Source organism: Eptesicus fuscus, chromosome 15 (assembly GCF_027574615.1).
Source record: "Eptesicus fuscus isolate TK198812 chromosome 15, DD_ASM_mEF_20220401, whole genome shotgun sequence".
Lineage (NCBI taxonomy): Eukaryota > Metazoa > Chordata > Mammalia > Chiroptera > Vespertilionidae > Eptesicus > Eptesicus fuscus.
In genome coordinates this window covers 12,936,589-12,951,189 of record NC_072487.1, presented here as the reverse complement: position 1 = coordinate 12,951,189, position 14,601 = coordinate 12,936,589, and positions in this window count along the sequence as shown.

The following is a 14,601-nucleotide window of genomic DNA, read 5'->3' as shown; positions in this document are numbered from 1 at the left end:
TACTGTATTTAACCTAAATGAGATAATGCTGAAGAGAAAATAAAGGGGAGGGATATCAACTGTATAAACTATCCCTGCAAGAGGATACTGACCGCATGCTCTCCATTTACACAAAAGAATTCATTCACTGGTTCATTGAACAAACATTTATCAAGTACCGACTGTGTCCTGGGATACAACTGTGGAAAACACATCTAATTTATACCCTGAAAGGAATCCACAATAATTAACATTTCAGTGTGATGGGTAGTGTGATAGGTACAATAGAAGAACGCAGGGACACAAAGCAGGGACTGGTAAAACCTATTGTGGTGTGGTTGGAGGAAGGCAGAGTCTTGAAGGAAGAGTAGGAGATTTTTCAGAAATTCAAGGAAGGGGGAAACTTTCCAGGCAGAGTGAATAGTATATGCAAAGGAATGAATATGGGAAAGCACTGAGCATATTCAGGGAACTGCCATTATTACACCAAAGGAGAAAAAGAAAAACAGGAGATAAGCCCGAGACACAGGCTGGGACTAGATAATGCAGATGCTCTAATGTGAGCTAATAAGCCGGGTTTATATCTAGGTAGTTACAGGGTCTTGTTACAAAGTCAAAATACTTAATATATGCATTGGAACGGGGCTGCTGCGTGCTACCCTCCACTCCAGGCTGCTGACCCTGCACGGGGACATTCAGACCTCCTTAGCAACAAGTGAGTAATGCCGCCAATCTCCTTCCCAGTTCTACACCAGTATCTTGTTGTTGTTTTTAATCCTCACTCGAGGATATGTTTTTATTGATTTTAGACAGAGAGGAAGGGAGAGAGAGAGGAAAAAATTGATGTAAGAGAGAAGCATTGATTGTCAAAGTAACCAAAAAGGAACGAAGCTTCCCTCTAGAGGGATAGTTAAGACGTACAATGCTCTCCACCCGGCAGGGGGAGCACTTCCAATGCTGCTGGTCCTGTGGAGGCCTGGATGCGATGACTTGTTTCTGAGACTATTGCATTGTCCAAGCGGTGGAAACACTGCCTGGCCAAGTGTTCCTCTCACATCCCTAAGGGAAACGAGGAAAGTGGGAGAGCTGGCTGGGGACTGGCCTCTTGGAGTGACAACCTCGAGCTTATAAGCTATGGAGACATAAGCATCGTTTTGTCTTGAAATTCTTCTCACAGTGATGTGGCAGGGAACGAACCCCTGGCAGTGGCCTCTGCCCCCACAGTTGCCCTGTCTTCACCAGAGACAGCTTCGGGACTGAAGCAGGTGCGACTTACCATTTCAGGAGCCGCCAAGGAGCAGGAAAGCACTCCAAGGTCACCCGGCAAAACAGGTAACTAACCGCAGTGGGATCAGCATCCATGTGTTAACTCTGAATCTCGCCACTTAAGCTGTATCTTTCTAAATGCACCACATTTCACCTAAATCCAAACATCTCCAAGTGATATTGTGAAAAGTAAAAACTCAGCTGTTTCCAGTAAAAAATAAAATTTGCATTTCTTGGTCAACTTTATGAGTCGTGAATTCTCCCTGGCTCATTTTTCCTCATCTTTCCATTACCTGCTGACCTACTACTGTGCAAGCATTTTCCTCCTCATTTACTGAGGATACGATTTTTTTATCCTGTTTTTTTTCCCCTCCTAATGCTCACCTAATTAACAGTCAAGCAGCTTTTTATACAAAATCTCCAAGCTTTAACATTTTCCTTCTGACTAGAAGTTTAAAGAAAGAGCTACTGAGTTTCAAAATTTCTTTTTCCCCAGAGTTTTATCTGTTCAACCATCAGACCATCCGTCCTGAAATAGGCCAGTGTGAGTGTCCGCCTCTGAAACTTCCAGAAATGGAGAGATCTGTGCTCCCTGCAATGCTCAGGAATGTTTCAGGGATGGGGTCCTTCAAGGTCATACTGTGGCCATCTGAGCTTGATCACAGGTAACACAGTGGAACCATCTTCAGCCCTATTCATTTCACCTTCCTATTGTGCTGCCCTTAAGACAGGAAACAAGAAAGCCATGTTTTCACACTTTTATTAATTCAACAGTCATTCATCGAGCACCTACCTACTGGATGCTAGGCACTGAACTAGGTGCTGGAATATTATGGTGGACAGATGTGCCCTCCACCTGAGGGAGTTTACAGTCGACAGCAACCATTCTTAACCTTGGTTACAGAAATCACCCAAACAGCTTTCACAATTCCCAGAACACAGCCAACTCCAGACCAATTAAGTCAAAATCTCCTTGAGTAAGGCCCCTACGTACATATTTTTAATGTATTGATTTGATTTGATTTTTTAGAGAGAGAGAAGAAGGGAGAAAGAGAGAAACAGAAGTATCAATTTGTGGTTCCACTTAATTATTCATTCTTATATGTGACCTGACCAGGAATTGAACCCACAACCTTGACATATAGGGATGATGCTCTAACCAACTGAGAGCTACCTGGTCAGAGCTACACATACATATTTTTTTAAAGGTCCCCAAGTGATTCCAAGGTGTAGCCAATGTTGAGAACATCAATTAAGTAATCATGCAAATACATGTAATTTGTAACATTAATAAAAGCAATAAAGAACTAGTCACACTTTGACAAGACTTTGATATCACTCATATATGTGCAACCAAGATTTGCCAAGCACCTGCCACTTGTTAGAAGCTACAAAGGTAACATAACTTGGGGTTGTAGAAACACGGGCCACCTGGCCATCCTTCTTGGTAATAGGTCAGAGTTGAGCACTGAGCACTATGGGATTTCCAGTCATTCCCAGCTGTTCCAGTGAGTGAGCCCTCAGGACTGCCACCAGGCAGGCACGGTAACCACAGGGCACAGGCCAAACTGAGAGCCTGACTCCCCTACACACTGGCAGGAAAGCTGAGCAATGCCACATGGGTAAAATTCAGTGCTTAGGGGACCCACAGGAGGAAAGGGAGGTGGTACGATAATCTGGACTGACAATAGATGTTTAGGAAGAAGAAACAGGAAACCCGATCCACTAGGTCTGTTTGCAGATTTAAAAGGGAAGATAAAGTCTCTAAGGCTCTAAGCAAGATTGTCTCGGATTTGCTAAGGGATATGTGTAGAATCCTTATATAATGAGCTTCTTTCAATAAACAAACAGCATTGTGGCTCTACAGAAGCGTCTTGATACTGGAGGGGTTATTACAACTACGAGAGGTGGTGATTTAGCCCCGCATTGCTGCCCACATTGGAAAGCCCTCCTGCTCCTACTTGTTTAAAGCGCTGCCCCTCAAGAGGATGCGATTTTTGTTCTTGTTTGTTTTTTTCCCTCTGAGTTTTGCACTGTATCAGCTAGAATTACACCTGAGAAAACTCCTATTTGTTTGTTATATTCTTCTCTCGATTTTTTTTTTTAATCTTTAGTCTGTCTTTACGTTTTAAACCTGACTTCATACAGGTCTCTACAGTGATCATCTAAATGCCATAAGCAGATAATGTTCGATATTAAGGATCCATGATGCATGGATCTATACATATCTTCAATGAGAAATGATTTTTAAAATCTTTCATCGCCCAATTTTTAATTACTCAATGACAATATCGTATTTGTGTGTTTTTAAAATACATACTCAAAATGCTTTGAGAAACAAATGAGCTGAGAATTCAACAAGCTTTTAAGATCCCAAACGGAGAGAGTAGCTAAGACTGTATTTGATTAAAAAGGGAAAAAGAGCTTCAATTTTAATAAGTACAGAAGATTTGGATTTAATTGAAACAGAGCACAAAATCCACACTGTGAACTTAGCAGTTTTATTCTGATGCTGCATCACCTGTCTGTTTAAGTCTGATTTCCTGAGGTCTGGCTTAAAATGGAACTCAAAGCTCTGCATGATCATACTGCTTGAGCAAGACTCACCACCCACACAAATCCTCTCCGAGTATAAAATTTAATAAATAAGATGAATCTGCAATGTTACTACCCAAAGCCCATGCTTCAAGTTTTTATACTAAAGGTAGAATCTTTGGTGCAGTGCTTCCTAGGATTAGCCATGTCTATACAGGGACACGCAGCAGTTTCCTCAGGCCATTGAAGCCCTAGCTATGCTGCTAAAAAGCTCGAAGAACTCTCCTGTCATGTCATTTAAAATGTCCTTGTTGGGATTCCAAAATGGCAGCAGCATAAGTGGAAGCTACACTGACACTCTCCCAGAACCAAACTGGAAATACAACTAAAATATAGACAAACCACCCAGAAAAATCAACTGAAGACCAGCTGAAGAGAACCCTGATAACCAAGGACGGAAAGTGGAGACTGTGTAGAGACTGCCTGGGCTCCCACAGGCAGCAGCTAAAGATCCGGAGGGATATCTCAGCTGTGGGGGGTTCCCACTGAGAACTCTGGGGTCTAAACCCCAAGCGTGGCCCCCAGCAGAGAGCACCAGAAGTGAGAAAGGTGCCCACATAACATATGGCTGTGAAAAGCAGCAGGGTTGCTGTCTGCCAGCAAGAGACAACTGGAAAGTCAGGCACCCTTTTAAAGGGTCAACGCACAAAAGTTCGAGTGCAGCCACTCACCTTGGGCTCTGGCAGAGGGAGGACAGAGTGGCCTGGAGCTGTGTGAGCAGAAGCCAGAATTGGCAGTTCTGGGGTTGGAGCTCAGAGGGCAGCCACCCCAGTTTCCTGTGCTAAGTCATTCCCTCATGCTGCAGAGGAAATCATTCTCCTGTGGACCTTTGCTATCTGGGTGGTTTTTGCCCCGAAAACTGAGTCTCAATGGGACTGCAGGCAGAGGAAGATCTCTGGAGACTTTGAGTCTTTGCCTGATCGAATCCTGGGCCCGGGGCCAGGAAAAGCAGACCCTGGTGCACATCTTGGTCCTTTCCAAAGGCACCGCCCCAGCAGAGGGAGCCACAAGCTGTGGATTTCTAATAGCTTCAGTGTCGGTCACAAACAGCATCTGACATTGTCCTGAACTAGAGATTGGGACTCGTAGCAGATATACCTAATACAGAGACACAAATCAATCAAAACAGGCAGCCAAAATGGGGAAACAAAAAAGCAAGCCCCAAATGAAAGAACAAGAGAATTCTCCAGAAGAAGAGCTAAGTGAAATGGAGATAAGAAATGTATCAGACATACCGTTGGGAATAATGATGGCAAAGTTGCTCAACAGCATGTGAGAAGATATAGTAACTAAGAAGAGTGACAGCACTAATAAAGAACACAGTGGAAGGAATACACAGCACATTAGGGGAAGCTGAGGATCATATAAGTGAGTTAGAAGATAGGGTAGAAAGAATCATTCAATCAGAGAACCAAAAAGAAAAAATAATTTAAAAACCAGAAGGACAGCTTAAGGGAACTGTGGGACAACATGAAACATAACAATATTCCATATAGGTGAGCCAGAAGGGGGAAAAGTGAGCAAGGGATAGAGAACATATTGGAAGAAATAATGGCATAAAACTTCCTTAACATGGTGAAGAAAAAAGTCACACAAGTTCAGGAGGCACAGAGAACCCCAAGCAAGAAAAACCCAAACAGACCCACGCCCAGACACATCATAATTAAATGCCAAAAATTAAAGACAAAGAGAGAATCTTAAAGGCAATAAGAGAAAAGTAATTTGTTGCCTACAAAGGAATTCCCATAAGGATATCAGCTGATTTCTCATCAGAAACTCTACAGACCAAAAGGGAATGGTATGAGGTATTCAAGGTAATGAAAAGCAAGGATCTGAAACCAAGATTACTATATCCAGCAAGGCTATAATTCAAAATAGATTGTGAAATAAAGAGCTTCCCCCCCCAAAAAAAGGGGGGGGGGGCTAAAGGAGTTTATCACCACCAAACCAGCACTGTAAGAAATGCAAAATGGACTGCTGTAATGAGAAGAAGAAATAGAGAGAGAAAAACATTGGCATAAAGAATTAAAATGGCAATAAATAAGTACCTAGCAATAATAGCCTTAAATCTAAATGGACTAAATGTTAAAATAAAGAGACATAGGGTAGCCAAATGGATACAAAAACATGACCCAATTATATGATGGATTGGTAGAATTAACATCATTAAAATGTCCATACTACCTAAAGCAATCTGCAGATTCAATACAATCCCTACTAAAATACCAATGGCATATATCACAGATCTAGAACATATACTCCAAAAATTTATGTGGAACCAAAAAAGAACCCAAATAGCTGCAGCAATCTTGAGAAAGAAAAACAAAGTTGGATATCACAATACCAGATATCAAGTTATACTACAAAACCACTGTAATCAAAAGAGCCTGGTACTGGCACAAGAATAGGCATATAGATCAATGGGACAGAACAGTGAATCTGGAAATCAACTCCAGCCATTACACTCAATTAATATTTGACAAAGGAGGCAGGAGCATACAATGGAGTCAAGACAGTCTCTTCAATAAATGGTGTTGGGAAAATTGGATAGAAACATGGGGAAAAAAATGAAACTAGACCACAACTTACACCATACCCAAAAATAAACTCAAAATTTAAGTCATGAAGCCATAAAAATGCTAGAAGAAACCATAGGCAGCAAAATCTCGGATATTTCTTGTAGCAATATGTTTCCAGATACATCTCCTAAGGCAAAGAAAAATAAACAAATGGGACTACATCAAAATGAAAACTTCTGCACAGCAAAAGACCATCAACAAAGTGAAAAGGGAGCCCACTGTATGGGATAACATATTTAGCAATGATATGTCTGATAAAGGGTTAATATCCAAAATACAAACAAAAGGAAGATAAACAATCCAATTTAAAAATGCACAAAGGAGCTAAATATACACTTTTCCAAAGCAGACATACAGATGCCCTTTTCTGCCACCTTAAAACAACCCCTCCCAGTGCTACCCATTATAATATGTATCAGCTAGACTGGGAGCCAACTTATATTTTCCCCAATAGAATTAACACAAATACTAGCCAATTTCCTAATCCCTTACTTTATAACAGGGTTCTGTTCTAATGATTTTAGGGTTGTCATAAAAAGGATTTGCTCGCAAGCCATCTTTTGTAAAGCAATACTTGACCAATGTATATAAAATTTTTTTAAAACACAGGGCCAGGTTAGGATTTCACAAAGGATTGAATATTCGAAGTGGAAATAAACTATATTAAAGCAAATCATTTTAATAGGACAAACTAGGGCCATTAAACTAAATACATAAATGTCAAACTTGCAAAATTATTAAACGTAAATTTTTTTCAGTCTTTCCCTCCATTTTGTTCTAAGGACATGCTTTTCTTTACTTAGTCATGTGGCAGTGTCACCTAATTAAATCTGAGTTTTCCTTCCTTTGTATCTGTCACAACTTCATCCAAAATACAAGATCAAATTTTCTAAAATCAGCCTTGGCCAGGTGGCTCAGATGGTTGGAGCATCATCCCATACACTGAAAGGTTGCAGGTTCAATTCCAAGTCAGGGCACATACCTAGCTTGAGGGTTCAATCCCAGGTCGGAACATGTACAGGAGGCAACCAATTAATGTTTCTCTCCCCCTCTCTCTTTTTTTTCCTCTCTCTCTTTCCTCCCCCTCCAAAAATCAATACAAACTTATCCTTGGATGAGGATTTTTTAAATTCTTTATTGTTTAAAGTATTACATGAGTCTCCTTTTTCCCCCATTGACCTCTCCCGCACCACCCCCTTCTCCAAGCACAAGCCCTCGCCCTGGATGAGGATTTAAAAAATAATTTTTAAATCATTTCACCAGTCAGCCCAAGTGCCCACAACCCTTGAAAACCTAAGTAATTAAAATGATATTGGGTTAGTTCAGGATGCAGTGCCTGTGAAACAAATATGCCTTTGGCTTGGAGAAAACACACTAGAACAAACTAAGAATTCTTAGTGTACTGAATTAAACAAACCACTGTAATTCTGACTTCATGATGCTTTTATAAGTTCAGCCTAAATTTAAACCAAAAAAACACATAACTATGTGCATTACTTGTGCACTTAAAATTTAAATTAAATTTTTAAATAAAAACAAAAAGACAGAGTTGGACTTTTATGGAAGTTTGGAGTCAAGTGCTCCAAGCCTACTTATCTACAGATAGATGTGAAAAGTCTTGAAACAAACAAATAAAAAATCAAAGAATTCCAGTCAGCATTTCTCAAGCAGGAGAGGTACGCATCGCAGAGCGGTAACCCTCATCTCTCGGAATCACTGAGAACACTGTCTTCCTCCAAGTAAATTCCACTTTACCTAGTCTGAGGAGGGTCTTACCTGCAGCAGCAGCCTGCCCTGAAGTGATTTTTCACTGAGACAGCTACTGTAGAGAGATGCTCTCACTCTGACCCTCAGGAAGGGAGTCATCGAGTAAAGATGGGAACGCATAAAACTTTCCTGCGTAGAGTCGAGTCAAGGTGTAGATAATAAATGTCTTCAGATAGTAGTCGGCATATATTATGTACTCTGAACATTCTGCTCTTTTGAGAAATAGTAACTTTAAAAAAAGAGAAACAAATGAGCTTAGAATTTTGCACATGAAAGCAAGAGCGAACAAAGGGTCTGAAGAATAATAGGTTCCGCAAGCCAGGAATGTCCATATGCTAGATATCTTGTTTGCCTCTCCAAGTTCATTGTTCGCCCTTTCTCAACCTTCTCAGTGACCTGGGAGGCTAACCCACATGGTCTGCATCAAAGGGGTACCCTTGCCCTCTGGTTTCCACCTGGGTTAGGCCAATGGCAATAAAGACCAGGAGATCAGGAGCGGAAGGAGAGTGGAGATAGAAAGTTAGGGGGGGGGAGGGAGGGGAGGATATGTAATAAAGGGAAAAGGAACAAACTCAGAAAGATCAAAAGAACTGAGAAAGGTGGGAGACATCGAATCAGAAAGAGAAATTTAAAATGATGCTGAGATCCTAAGGGAGGGAATAAAGCAAAGCGTGAGAAACCCAGGAGGTGGGCTTCGTTCTCCTGAGGAGGCAAGGTCTAGGCAGACAGAAGAACTGCTGAGAGTGTTGCACAGGGCAGGGTTCTATATGTGGACTCATGTTCCTGAATGCCAGCTGCTGGTAATAGTCTCGAAAAGATGTCATTGAGGTGTTTCCATTTTCAATGCAAGGCTTCATCAGCCTCTGAGAGCTGCTTTAGGCGTGGCCTGAGGAGCCTTGTGGTAGGCCACGGTTGCAGAGAAGGGCTTCTCTTTCTCTATTTCCAGGTGCAAAGAGGGAGACAGAATAAGTGGTTCATGAATCCCCTGCTGTGCCGCACTTCAAGTATTTCATTTTCATACAATCTATTTAGAGAAGAGATGAAGGAATTGGTCGGTCATTGTGTCCAGAAATATCTAAATGTTTGAATAAGACTGGAGGTATAACTCTACTGTACTCCCTGATTTCTTCCATTCATCCAAACCCATTCTTATTATTTACAAGCACTCACCAAATTCTTCTTCATGAAGGAAAACATCTAGTGCAAAGGACTATTATGTATTCTCAACATAATACCCCAAACTTGAATGATAAGCAATTGTGTTCCCCCCAAATGTGCATATGAAGTCTAGCAAATAAGAACATAAAATTATGACAGGAAGAAAACAAACCAAAAGCTAAAATTATCCGTGGAACTGATTAGCATATGTATAAGGGACTCTGGTACAGATGTGGGAGGCTTTCTTTGGAATGTAAGTTTTCAGAGCAGTAATTCTTAATCATTTTTGGAGTTGTGACATCTTATCATGTATTTGCCTTCTATGATAATCACCAATCTCCTTCCAAAAGTATATTTTTAAATGAGAGGGAATAATTTTATTCTCAAACATTTGCTTTTATTTTTACCCTCCTTGAGAATCACCCTAGAGGATCATACCAGTCGATGCAATTATCGGTGCTTAAGAATACAGAGGCATCTGCTTTTTTGCCTCTTTTCTTTCCTATGGGGGGTATTTAAAAATAGCCACTGACCGCACCCAAGAGTGTGGACAGAGGTAGAAAGCTGAAGTGAGAGCTGTGACTACAAGAAACCTTCCAAGTCTGGATAGGACATTTTGCAATAGACCTAGAAGACGGGATGGATATTGACATGTGTTTCCCACATACACATACACTTGGATACCATTCCATTCAGGCAAATGTTGTTAAGACAAAATCAATGATTCACCTCATGGCAAACGCCATTGTATTAAGCCATTTACATAGAACTTAATTGATTATTTGCATGAATGTGAAAGGGGCAGCCATATACAAAACCTTTGGTTTTATTATTTATTTTAAGATAACGTTCAGTTCTTCCTATAGAATTTCATTAGAAGCTCTGTATGGACAGAAATGCAAGATGATGCAGGTTAGAAGGGATGTTTCTATTGCATAGGACTAAGTCATCCATAAATGTAACTCAAGACTACATACGACACTGTATTTCTTCCAATGAATTTTAACTTCTCAGTAATCATCATGGCCTTTTGGCTAGGTGTGTAGCCACTAGATATTGATTGCTGTTACCTACCAAAGATCAGAAAAAATAAATGTCAACCTCCAGATCATGAAAGAAACAAAACACACATTGTCCTGATGGTCTCTATCCAGGATTTCCAGTGATTCTTTTCTCTCAGTAGTAGATTGATGGACTCCAAATGACCCCAACCTAACTTTATCAGGGAAGTGAGGTCTCAAGGGGAGGGGGGTCAGTGCACAAAACTGAAGAAGCCAACTGTGAGATCTACTCAAGAGCTAGAGAAAGAATACAAAAGGCTGTTCTCACACCATCCCCACAGATTGAGAAACACTTATCTATCTATCCGTTGTCAAAACAAGGGATCTGTTTGAGTTATTTAAGGGGAAAAACTCATGGGGGAGAAAAGGCCTTTTGATTTGCTTGATTGTTTGCACTAACTGACTACCCAGTCTGATCCAAATCATTGACTTTTGTAATTCCAAATAGATCAAGATTAATTCCAGTTTTTATCTACAGAATTATTTAGCAATCAATACTTCTGCTTCTCTCCTAGGGGGGAAAATACTCAAATCCTTTAAAAATAAACTTGAAACTTTAGTCATAGCAAATACAAAAAAAAAAACAAAAACCAGACATGGCATTATAATATCATTGCAGAGCAAACGCTTAAATTCCATTTAGAGGAAATGTCATCACAGCATAGCATATTTCCGGTCGAAGGCTACATCAGTCTAGTCAGAATGATGCCACCAAGACAAAGAGCAAGGAGAGGGGCGGGCCAAAAGAAGGAGAAGGAAGCTCAAGTCAAATATAATGAAAAAGGGGAATAACCTTACAGCTAAACAGTTTACTTTTCAAAGGCAGCACAAGGGCAAAATGCTTTGTGCAAAGAGAAAATTAGTTTCCAAAGTATATGCAGTCTACAAAGAGCCAAGTTAATTATTCAAAGCAAAGGCCCATGAATTCCCACAATTTAGTCATTCTCTTCTGACACTTTCAGGCCCCAGCGAGCTGCTTCTTATCACTAAGACTTTGATAATTGGCTTAGACATATCAAATAAACTTTCTGGAGAATTCCATCGTAAGCAGGTATGACATCCTAATAGGGGTTTTATTAGGCCTTTCTCTGTGCAGTAATGTATTAGCAATCACTGTGACATTTTCTGCTCCGGGGGGTTTTGGCCTTGCTCATTTTTTACACTTACTAGAAAATAAATTTATTCACGGTAGAGATCTAATCCAATACACTACTCTGTTTACCCTGGTTTATAAAGGAACAGGCCTCTCAGAATTAATGAAAAGTGACATATACATCATAGAAGAAAATGCACTGACTTCAGCCAGGCATAACCAAATAGCAAGAATCCCTTCTGATTCCACAGACTTGGGGATTCAGTCGGTACAGCTTTGGTATCCCTTTCCCTGATCACACTTTTGCCTTCCATTCCATCTAGGAAAAAAAAATATATGTAAATAACAAGTGTGGATTAAATTTCTCCTTTTTTAGCAGTGATTGTATTTTTTTTTAATTTCCTGAGGAAATGGCTATTGGATAATATCTGATACACTGCCATTTGCTCCCTTGCATTTAATATTCCTGATAATAAAAAAAAGTTGAACTCTTATTACTGTATATTTACATATTAAAAGTGGAGCTGTTATTTGGGTGGCATTCAGTGGAAACTAAAAATGGAGCTTGCCTACCAGCAAGGGGCTAGAATGACAGAATTTGGCATCTTTCATCATTCTTTCATTCTTTTCATTCATGCAAGAACAGTACTAATGGGAAGTCATATAAAGTTCCATCAAAATATTACTAGTTTGGTGATCATGAAGAACACACTGAGATAATATTAATGTAGGCTTTTATCACATAACAAAGGAGCATCAACAGAGGTCATCTCTGTAATTTAATGCTAGATATTTTACCAACTTCTCACTTTCCACATTAATGATGATAATGTTAATATGGAAAAATACACAGGAAATCTAATTCATTTCCACCATTGGTTTTGTTTGCCTCCCTTACCTAAATTCTTTGTGCCCTTATAATATGTTTTAATTCAGAAGCATTGGCAAGGGCTGGTATCACTTCAAAATACTTCTTCTACCTTTTGGGTGATAGCTGAAATTTCCTAGTTAAATATTTAACATGATATTTGTTTTATGTTAAAATTCAAGTATTTAGTTCTCCTCCCCAACTCAAAATTCTGACTTAGTAGGCAAAGAGTAGGACCCAAGAAATTGCATTTTAAACTAACTTTCTAGATAATTGTGATGTACACTAAGGTCTGAAAACCACTGCCTTGATGTGAACGAGCTGTGAAGCTTTCATGAGAACAGGCATTGAGGTAAGGAAGTAAACTAAATAGAACTGATGACTTGCTGTGTATCTGAAACTGTGCTAGCTAATAAAAACATGCTAGTTCATTTCATCTTCACCTCTCCTGTCAAGAGGATTTTATTATCCCCATTTTACAGATGAGAAAACTTAAATCTCAGAAAAATTTAATAACCAGGCAATGATTACATGGCTAGGAAGTCTAGTGTTCAAATTCATACCTCTAGTAATAGAAGCAATGGTTATACAATATTCATAGGCTTTCAGAGATAAAATGATGATGATGCCATCTTATTGAATATGTATTCTGACCTAGACACTGTGTAGGCATTTTTCATATGAGGTTTTACTAAGTTCTTACAACTACCCTTTGAGATAAATGTTAATTTCACTTTATATTGAGGAAACTATCTTAGAGAAGTTATATATCTTGTCGAAGTACACATAGCTGTACCATAAAGTGGAGAAGATGAAATTCAAATCTAGAGGCTGTGCTCATCCCACAGACACTGCCATGAGAGTACTCAAATCTTAGGGGTGAAAATGTTATCTGCGGTAGGCAGAATAACCTTCCACTGATGTGTATATGCCTAATTTTCAGAACCTTAGAATAAGTTAGGTTTCAAGGCGAAGAAGAATTAAGGTGGAAGGTAGAATTAAGGTTGCTAATCAGATGACCTTGAGATGGGAGATTATTCTGGGTTATCCGAGTGGGCCCAATGTAATCACAAGGGTCCTTAGTAGGAGAACGAGACAGAAGAGGGAGAACCAGAGAGATGACAGCGGGAAAAGACAAGGAACTCTCGGCTAGAGTCCAGAGGAATGCATCGTGCCAACACTTCGATTCGGCAGTGAGTTCATTTCAGGCTCTGGCTTCCAGAACTAGAAGATAATAAATTTGTGTTTGTTTTTTTAAGCACTAAGTGTTCTGTAATTTGCTGTAGCAGCAATAGGAAACCAACACAGAATCCCTCCAAGTTAGAGAGATGGGAGACTTGCTTCACAGCTGTGTTAGGATTAGCCCTGGCACACTTAAACGAGCGCTGGTACATAGATCATGGTCATCATTTGTGGCAGACGACCTTCGTTACTCACTGGTCAGCCATTCCTTCCCCTCTCCCTTGCTTTACAGAACCTCAGCCCAGGTTAGCTCTCAGGCAGCTCGGTGCTTCTGGAGAGGTGGCCGCTCCCAGGGCTCAGTGGGAGTTGTGTCAGTTCTATTCCTCTTACCAGTGAGTGGTTTAGAAGAGGGAATGAAACAGTCCCACACATGAGATAGGAGGGAAAGTCTGAAGGGGAATTCTGGAAGAGTTTTCTTACTCAAGATCCATGAGGAAGACTCTTTACTCTTCCGGCCTTTTCATAGTATTCTGTGCTTGAGCTGCTGTAGAAATGAGCACAGATTAGGAGACAGCCTGACAACAAAAGTCAACAAAGAAAGAGTCACAGAGTAGAACAATGGAACAAAGCTGGGTCTTTGATGATATCATTGAACCACTGAATTAGCCAACCCTAGAACTTGACTAATTCTAAAGCCTTTTGCATGAGATCATAAATGGCTTGTTGTTTAAGTCAGTTGAGTTGGGATTCTCTATTACTTACAGAAGCATCCCAAATGATACAATGAGAAGTAAATTAGTCATCAGTTTTTGTGCAACATTTATTGTGCATGGTTTTGTCCCCTTTCCTGTCCTGGCCAACTGTGACCCTAAGCTACTCCCAGGGGACAGGAACTATCATTACAACTGACCTCCTCAAAAGAAGATGCATCAGTGTTGTTAGGACTATTTAATTCTTTAGTAAAAGCTTCCTCCCTAAGATTTCTCACCTTAATGGGTTTGAATTCATTCAATAACTGTGGAAGCAAAACTTCATTGCAGTTGATGTCTATTA